Below are 9,340 nucleotides of genomic sequence, written 5' to 3' on the forward strand. Positions count from 1 at the left end.
GGGAGTTAACGCCTCTTTAACTTAAAACTGTTAACATTACCGTAACTGCAAGTTATCATATCTAATGGGCTCTGAAGATGAATGAATTTGAGGTCCTTCTTGGTGCAAAAAGTAAATAAAGTTGACGTATTACTAACTTTTTGTTCCGTGACAACTGCTTCATGCGGAAGACTTATATTTCGTCTTCAACAAAATAAAACATTCGTTACGAGGTCAGTGCTAGAAATACCCCATGTAAAAGAATTACATAAATACAGCTTAATACTAGAAGACCTCATGTAGCGTCGTACAATACTACATAAATTAGAAGACCATTATGTCTTGGACGTTCTGGTCTCTTGTTGTACGTGGTGTGCAACAAATCTATGTGTCCTGTGAATCACACGGCCATCGACCTCAGAGAATGCAAAAATACAACCAGACCAGCTAACGAGTCAGACACTTGGCTCGATTCTGGATGTGCTCTGTTGGGGGTAGGATGTACTCGACGACTTGTCAAGTCCCCCAAAGACGACCCTTGGTGTGTACCCGTGGAACTAGACAACAATGGACAGTATGCTCCTGTCGCGCGTGTGGGTACTACCCATTGCCGAATTGAATGCGATCAAGATTATGGTGTCTTAGACGAAAATGGGACTGTGTCTTTGTCTGTGATCTGGAAGAATAAACCAATGACCGGGATTGGAACGTCCAACAACTTGAATTGGACTTGCGTTTCCAATCACGACGAACATTGTCAAATTCCTTCATCTATACCACTGAAGTCGTCCCCGGAGTGTCTTTGTCTAAGTTCCTGCACCCAATCTCTATGCCCCTGTGGAGCCCGTCGCTACCGTCTGTTCAAACACTACGATTCCAAAACAATGGACGTAGGATTGTGCACACTTTCTATGGGTGGGACTCAGAGTGTCTGGGCCATGGCTCTATGTCAAGGAAAGACCGATACCTGTCATTCGAATGTCACCATGAAGAATCTTAGTTTTTTTCAAAAAAAGGTGTTTTCCCTGGGTTATCACTATTACACCGACCAGAAGTTTTTGCGTCCCTTGTCCATAAAGCGCCCTCTACAAAGAGGAGAATACGTCTGTTTTGATCAGTGTTATGAAGGAACGCCTTATCTACAGTGCCGTCTTGATCCAGATCCGGATTTCAGCATTACAAGGTGCAGAGCGCCTACAGAGCCTATGGGTGGAATAGGAGAAGGGCTCGTTTTGGCCAAGGACATCCCGAACTTGCGTTGTGATTCAGACAAAGCAAGAAAGTCGAGCATTATTTGGTGCAATGGCAATGATAACGTTATACAGCAAACATTGTAAACGTTTTTTTTTTTTTTTTTTTGAAGTATTGTAACGCTAATAACTTTTTGCGAATTTTAATAAAGGTATGAATTACATCTAAACGGTCGTCTCTGTGTCTCTTGCATGCATGAGTGGATTATATTTTCTATCCCTTTAAAAATGACTATAGTTTCGTGTGGCCAGCATCTAAAACAAATCTTTTTTTTTTTAACGAGTATGTTTTTTCTTGGGAAGGGGTCAAGTAAGTGACGTTATATTAAAAGATGAATATATATATATATATAGACAGTTAAGTAGATCCCTTGAGCCAACAACGTATCACCCCCAGGAGGATCGCAAATGGATTCACAGTCCAAGTTGAGGAGAAATTGGGAGAAAGTTACAGGAAACTCAACACTGGACAACTTCTGGGGAAAACTTCTGGGGGGTGATACGTTGTTGGCTCAAGGGATCTACTTAACTGTCTCTTTACATTAATTACCCTTGTCCGCCTGTGAATCACTTGTTGATCCAGCGTTATCACATAGAAAAACTGGCCCTTAGGGAGTCCCACGGAAATGCCACACATTAAATGATTAATCAGCCATGTTGCCAGCATGGTTGTCCTGATGGTGTAGTGGTCATCACACCCGACTAGTGATCAGGGGGACGTGGGTTCAAATCCCGCTCAGGGCAATTACAGTTTTCCCCAGAAGTTGTCCAGTGTTGAGTTTCCTGTAACTTTCTCTCTATATATATATATGTATATATATATATATATATATATATATATATATATATATATATATATATATATATATATATATACGTAAAGTAGGCTTGTATTTGCTGTACTAAGAGTGCTCTATACCATGCGATAGGGCAATTATAAATGAATGAATAATCAGGACACGATCATACTTTTGCCTCTGGTTTTCATACAGGTCTGTTTCGTACAGGACGTTTAGTTTGTCCTGCACTCATCAGTGTGTAACCAAGAGTGATTTTATTCGTTGAAGATTACCGCTTTTTAGTCATACGTGGCCGTTCGTGTTGCACGCTCCTATTGTATCAGGCAACGGTAAAGACCAGCGAAAAGGAAGAAAAGTACGTAGGACTCACAGCAACTGATTTCAAAGCAAGGTACGCAAACCATAAAGCATCGTTTAAAGCAAGAGCGAAGAGCAACTCAACTGAACTGAGCAAATACATTTGGCAATTAAAGGACAGCAACACCGACTATACAATTTCGTGGAAAATTCTTTGTCACGCCTCGCATTATACAAACGCGACAAAACGTTGTAATTTATGCATAGCTGAAAAATATTACATCATATGCCAGCCGCAAACAGCAACACTCAATAAGCGCAACGAGTTGATTAGTAAATGTAGACACAATGAGAAATACCTATTGAAGAACGTTAGGTAAATAGGAGCGTGCAACACGAACGGCCACGTATGACTAAAAAGCGGTAATCTTCAACGAATAAAATCACTCTTGGTTACACACTGATGAGTGCAGGACAAACTAAACGTCCTGTACGAAACAGACCTGTATGAAAACCAGAGGCAAAAGTATGATCGTGTCCTGATTATTCATTCATTTATATATATATATATGTGTGTGTGTGTGTGTGTGTGTGTATATATATACAAGTTAAGGTCTCGAGCCAACAGCCAGAATGGTTGCTCTGATAGTGTAGTGGTGATCAAACCCAACCGGTAATCAGGGGGACGTGGGTTCAAATTCCGATCAGGGCATAAAACGTTTTGCTCCCAATGAAAATATCTCCCAGGGGTTGCCCGTCCCCATTTCACCCGTTAAAGCATCCCGGGATACTCACGTTAGGCCAATTCACTATCTCGATAGCTGCGTTGCCAGCGTGGTTGTCCTGATGGTGTAGTGGTCATCACACCCTACCGGTGTTCAGGGGGACGTGGGTTCAAATCCCGCTCAGGGCAATTCTTCATGTTTTTCATTCGACACAATTAATCAGTTGATTTACAGGATGGGTTTCATTTCTTCATTCTACGGTCTATATAAATATATAAATATATATATATATATATATATATATATATATATATATATATATATAGTTAAGTGTACGTAAGGAAAAGCGACGAAGAGACAAACTCTTGACTGTTCTGGACGAAGTTTACTGCGACGTTTCGAGACATTGTATCCTGTGGATCCTCTTACTGGGAGTTCATCATTAGGTCAACCAACCGTACACTGCTTTTATATATATATATATATATATATATATATATATCGTCGTCGATATACAGACTATATAGATATACAGATATACAGACCCGTCGTGAATACAGACTAGTATATTATATATATATAATATACTAGTAACACTTTCCTTCTTACATTTGTATGAGCGAGTCTATAAGTGATGTAAATATAAAAAGGAGTACACACGCAAACAAGATAATAACTTTTGAATGAAGGTTTTAAGAAAGACAAAAAAAAAAGCAATTACATCAATTTTATCATTTGCGTCCCATACCGGGGGAATATACTGCTTGACTCTGTGCCTCTTGTATAATATGTTGTGCAGAAGAATCGTAAATCAGTTCATCCGGTCCACAATATACCAGCCATTTTCCGTACAACTTGTACCACTTGGCAAAAGGGAACACTCTAGGATGATAGTTCATCTGGGGGGTTTTGTTGAAACGTGAACCACGCCATTCTACCCCACATGTTTCACAGACCTTCCAATCCCGGGAACACACACTGCACATCAAATGATTACAAGTGCCGATTTCGAGATTAAATGCTGTGTCGCAGGACTGACAATGAAACGAAGCGTCTGTCACAAAGTGTGGACAGGAGCCCATCACCCGGAGCGTGCAACTTAACTATACTTGTGCAACGGCGTTTTCACAAGTAAGGTTATTTTTAGATTGAATTTCCCGCTAATGAGACTCCCACAGGAGCCCGATGACCAATTACAAGAAATTAAGCTGACGTCATAGGGTCACCGAACCATAACTGACTTTGTTTTTTGACCTAATTCGCGGGAAGGGCTAGTCTAAAAATAAACCTACTTGTCAAAACGCCGTTTCACAGACGCTGTATGGAAGTTGCACGCTCCAGGATGGGCTCCTGGTGTGGATCGTGTTCTGACTGGGTCAATTCTTGCATGACTAGTTGCTAAGAGCGAATGGGAGCAGAGTGATCCATCGCAAGAATGGGTGGAGGCGCAACACGCAATCGATGGGCAGGGTACACTGTAGCCAGCACCACGATGTCACAATATTCGCGCCTTTCCCCGTGTCTGGCGATCAGGCGAGTTGCTTCGTATACTAGATCTAGAACGACCTTCGAAGTGGGCACTGAAGGCAAGTAAAACCAAGAGTGGCTTCCGTCGTGAATGCAGACAAACGCGTGAGGGGGGAAAACATATTCGTTCGACGACTTGCCGTCCGATACCGATTGTTTTAATTTTGATAACACTTCATCGTCAGGTCGCATCAATAACTTTTCTTCCATGGGATCAGCGACAAGACTGTGCATATCGATCAAACGAGCAACCGCTTCTGAAGCGTTATTTGTTCCTGCCACGAGGATGGCAGACAAGGCCGTTTTCGTTTATCTTGTCAAAACGGACGAAGACACATCCTCGAGAGAGGTGACAGCAACCCCACCACAAGGATGGTGAACAATTCTGCCACCTGCATCATCATCGCTCGACAGATATCTGCATTCGCTTGCATCAGTGAACGAGCCATTACATATGCTGCATTTTAGATCATCGATACATGCTCGAATCCATCTTTGTCGATATTGTTCCAAATCCAGACTCAAACCGTTTCTCGCCTAGTCGTGGACGGCCTATCTTTCAGTTTCACTCAAAGGTAACCGACCAGAACATAGTTGTTCAAAAAACGTTTTCGTCATTTCAACGATCGATAAACGGCGTCTGTCGTTGAAAGACGTATCATCGTTCGACAAAAACACGTGCGTGACCTCGACAAAACCCTCTACATTTGCTTGGGGTAAGAAAATATGGCAACTCTCTGTTTCGTCGGCATATTCGATGACTTTCTTGAGAAGGTCATTGGATCCATTTGACACAATCACTCTTACGGCCGTTTTCCATCCCTCACTCGTCATGATACGAACTGGTAGACTCGCTTTGACTCTGTGAACATCACCAAAACACAACACGCCCTGTTGTATTAGGACAAATTGTCCAGCGATGGCGATGCACACGATAGCATCGTTGAACGAACGAACACACTCCATTTTGGCAAACTTAAAGGATCCCTTGAGTTGGACGTCGACAGTGGTACGATCTGTTCCGAGGTTTAGGATCCCTACAGAATAAGCATGTGATACACCTGTGAATAACCCTACCATTGTGATGTGCTGACACTTAAAACGTACGAACGGATCTTTTGGCGATTCGATGGACGGTGCCATCCTTCGCATTTCACTTTTGATGACGTCCTTGAATCGAGTCTCGAGTTCGCTCACCGGCGAATGTGAAATCCATTGATTCAATGGATCTGCACTTTGGGATGGTCGAGGTAACTTTACAAATAGAGAATCCGTATACCCGGCTAACGTCGAACCGAAAACTACTCGATGGCACGTTTGCAATAAACGTCTCCCAGTGGCAGTGATACACCCGGTTACTCGAGGATCCGAGTAAGGGTTGTTCTTGTTTGCAGACATACCCACCATGGCATTGATGGCCTGTTTTAAATATCTAGCGCGTGTTTCCATGGATGGATCACCGAGAATGCGCAGACGCTCTTGCAAACGTTCATTTAACGCAACCGCAAGACAGCTGGGGCGATGTGTGGTAAATCCACCAAACTCTCCGAGATTCCATTGCCCTCCCTTAGGAACGTAAGTGTCTTTTCCAGCATTGATTCCACAAGCGATCAAGGATTACCTTGACCAGGATTACCTTGGGTCTTAGAATTTTCACTCTCTCTGCAAAATCAGTAACCTGATCGATTCCATATGTTATTTCGCCGTCAGCACTCGCCATGCATACTTTACCGTTTTCGGGACAAGCAATGGCTGCTACCACGAGCGAGACAGGCAGACGAGATGGGCGATCGTGGACACAAATCCCCTTGGGCGAATTTACACGCCAATACGAGTCTGTCACTAGTGTAACGGCATCGTGTTTTACTCTCAGGGTAACGCATGACCCTGGAATACCGAGGTTAAACACTGCATCGAGACCATGTAGGGTGTCGTGTGCACCGTCTATTACCATCGGTATCTCATTCCGTTCTAGAAAGTCATATGCTCTTTTGTAAGAATCATAGGAATTAAGACGCACTTCCATCATTTCCCTCTGGGCAAAACTCGAAGAGTCCAATACTCGAACACAAAAACGGAATTCTGCGTGCGACAGGCAGTGTTGCTGGATAGTTCCAAAATTCTCTGGGGTTACGAACAGACGGTAGGGCACACTTGGAAACTCTACCAACACCAATCGACGATCCTGAGTCTGCGCAGCAAGAAACACTGAATCCCCTAGTCGAGAATCTCGCTTGGTATAGAACCAATAGGCAAACAGGGTCGTCGTGTCGTCGTTTGCTGCAGGAGAACACTGCATGCACACACGACCACCAAAATCGTCATTTAGAAAACGCCTCGAGGTATTCATAATCAGCTGTATCTTAACTTTTGTCCTTTATAAGTTTCAAAACAGGATGAGTAGCAGGATAACCAAAATAAAACCTGTTTTTCTCTTTGGAGAGCGCGATTCCATCGGTTGCATCAAATTAATACCCCCAAGTCCCATAACAAAACCGATTACATTCGACAGTGATTTTCGGTTTCTGGTTCTTGACGTCAATGCATCGGACACGAATTTTACCCATTGGCTTTCTCCAAAGACAACCAACAAGACGGTATTAGACCTTTACAGTTGTTTGTTTGTACTCAATCGCATTTTCTACTTCGTGGGATTAAAGTGTTGTTTGTACGTGCAACAAAAAGAGAGACTCGTACCAGGGGATCTGCTGGTGCGAAAGGAGATCGTTGCTGGACACACCTTGTACTTTGGGTTGGAACTTCTTCCTGTTTGTTTGGTATTGATTCTCATGATCAATGCCAATTATTTTGACATTCATCGGATATTCACTAGTCCTCTATGTCTGGACACGCTTAAGGCGGAAGTAGCCACATTCGACCCTATCAAAGGTGTAACGACAGTACCAGATAAAGGGAAGGAGGGTTCGGAAGTGTTAGGATCTTATAGGACTCTGATCGATCTGCAAAGGGTTTTATTGGCCTATCATCGGATCTCTCATACCCAAATGGAACCTCGGGAACACAGCGGTGGTCCTTCAAATGACCAATGTTATTACGAACGATTGCGTAGTAACATGCTAGGTCTACTATCGAAAGAGGACGTGAACGATTTTGCTACGGGGTTCACAACTTTACTTTCCGGACCCTTTCTCTTCGAGCATTCGTTTCGCATGATTCGAACTTACAAGGAAATGAAAGATCTTGTTTCTCTTTATGGTTGTTACATCGGATTAAACAGGCACCAGGGGCCTGTTTCTCGAAAGACCCGGTAAGTCACCCGGTAATTACCCGATAAGTTTTCGGGTGTTTCTCGAATCTCCCGTTAATTTCGATCCCGTTATTTTTCCCGATAACTTGCCCGGTAACTTACGGGAGCTTTGGAGCTCCCGTTACTCTCCCGTTAAAGTTTACGGGTAACATCATTTTTCTGCAACAAAACAAAATGGCTGCCGAGGACGGACTTTTGTTACGCAGTTTGTCGGCCAAGAACATACCAATGGAGGCCTGTACTGAATAATATGACCGATACAGAAGTCGTTGAGAGGCATAGGTTGTCAACAGGAAGATTAAATTGGCTGATTGAACGGTGTATTGTAAAGAAGATCTAGAGAGACAGCAATTCGCGGAGACTCAGGTAAACCAATACAGGCTAATAGTCAAGACGTACCCACCTACTTTTGGTGCCGTAAAACTACAAATGTTAACATATTAAACTTCGATGGAATCGGCAATAAAGCAAGCCTTGACTTAAACACGGACTGCGGTTTGTTTTGGCGTGAGTCTACTTTTTTTCACATCTAAATTCGCAGCACCCAGAGTCTTAATAGGGAACAACTGTAGCTGCAACATTTCCAGCAAAAAACAAATGACATGTTGTTAAAAAATAAACATACAAATGAATAAATAAATAAATAAATAAATAATGGGATGCAAACCTCTGGCAGGGAAAATTTGGAAAGGAGAAGCGATCGACCATCACGTGACATTGAGCAAAAAACAAAACACACCCAGCTAAATGCTGCATGTTTGTCTGAAACAGCAAAGAGGAAATTGTCTCCTTGTGTAAGAATAAAACATGCTTGTGCTCGAGAAAAAAAGGAATTATTATATGGACTGAAACTCGGCAAAACCTATCAATTAATGCTCATCAAACAACGAACTTCCTTGCCTATGTTGTTCCCACGGCGGTCTGCTTTATCTCTGTTTTGTTTTGGTGGTGTTCAAGTGTGACAATAAATTCATGTTTATAAATCTTTCAAGCAAATGTGACCGTATTTTACCCTATAGCTGGCTTTCCCAGTGTGACTGGAGCAATTGATGGTTCTCTCATTCCTATCTGGCGCCCAGACAGTGATGAACATCTCTCTGTTTGCCACAAGGGTTTTCATGCTATTAATGTGATGACAGTGTGCAATGCTCACCTGTCATCTACAAATTTTGTTTGCATATGGCATGGCTCTGTACATGATTCAACTACTTTTACTGCCAGCTACTTGCAAGCATGTATGGAGGGTGGAGGAGGCGGGAATGGGTGGCTCCTGAGAGACTGTGGGTATGCAAATTATCAAACCCTACAGGTACCAGAAGGTTCATACAAAAATGAAGAACACCACTGAGAGGGCATTTGGCCTGTGGAAGACAAGATTTTCCTTCTTGATTACTCTGGCGGGCAGTGCAAAGCAGCAAATTTCTGCCTGGCCTCCATTACTCAATAGCTTCTACATAACTTAAGCCCAGCTTAACTCAAAATATTTTCTTTTGT

General features: G+C 42.7%; 1 non-coding gene across 1 annotated transcript; it reads left to right on the forward strand.

Moving 5' to 3' along the window:
* The first annotated feature begins 1,900 nt into the window (after positions 1-1,900).
* Trnat-agu (transfer RNA threonine (anticodon AGU)) lies at positions 1,901-1,973 on the forward strand. The gene has a single exon. It is a non-coding gene; the product is annotated as a tRNA-Thr (tRNA).
* The last annotated feature ends 7,367 nt before the right edge of the window (positions 1,974-9,340 follow it).

This window comes from Montipora capricornis, chromosome 4, assembly GCF_036669925.1.
Source record: "Montipora capricornis isolate CH-2021 chromosome 4, ASM3666992v2, whole genome shotgun sequence".
In the NCBI taxonomy this organism is placed as follows: domain Eukaryota; kingdom Metazoa; phylum Cnidaria; class Anthozoa; order Scleractinia; family Acroporidae; genus Montipora; species Montipora capricornis.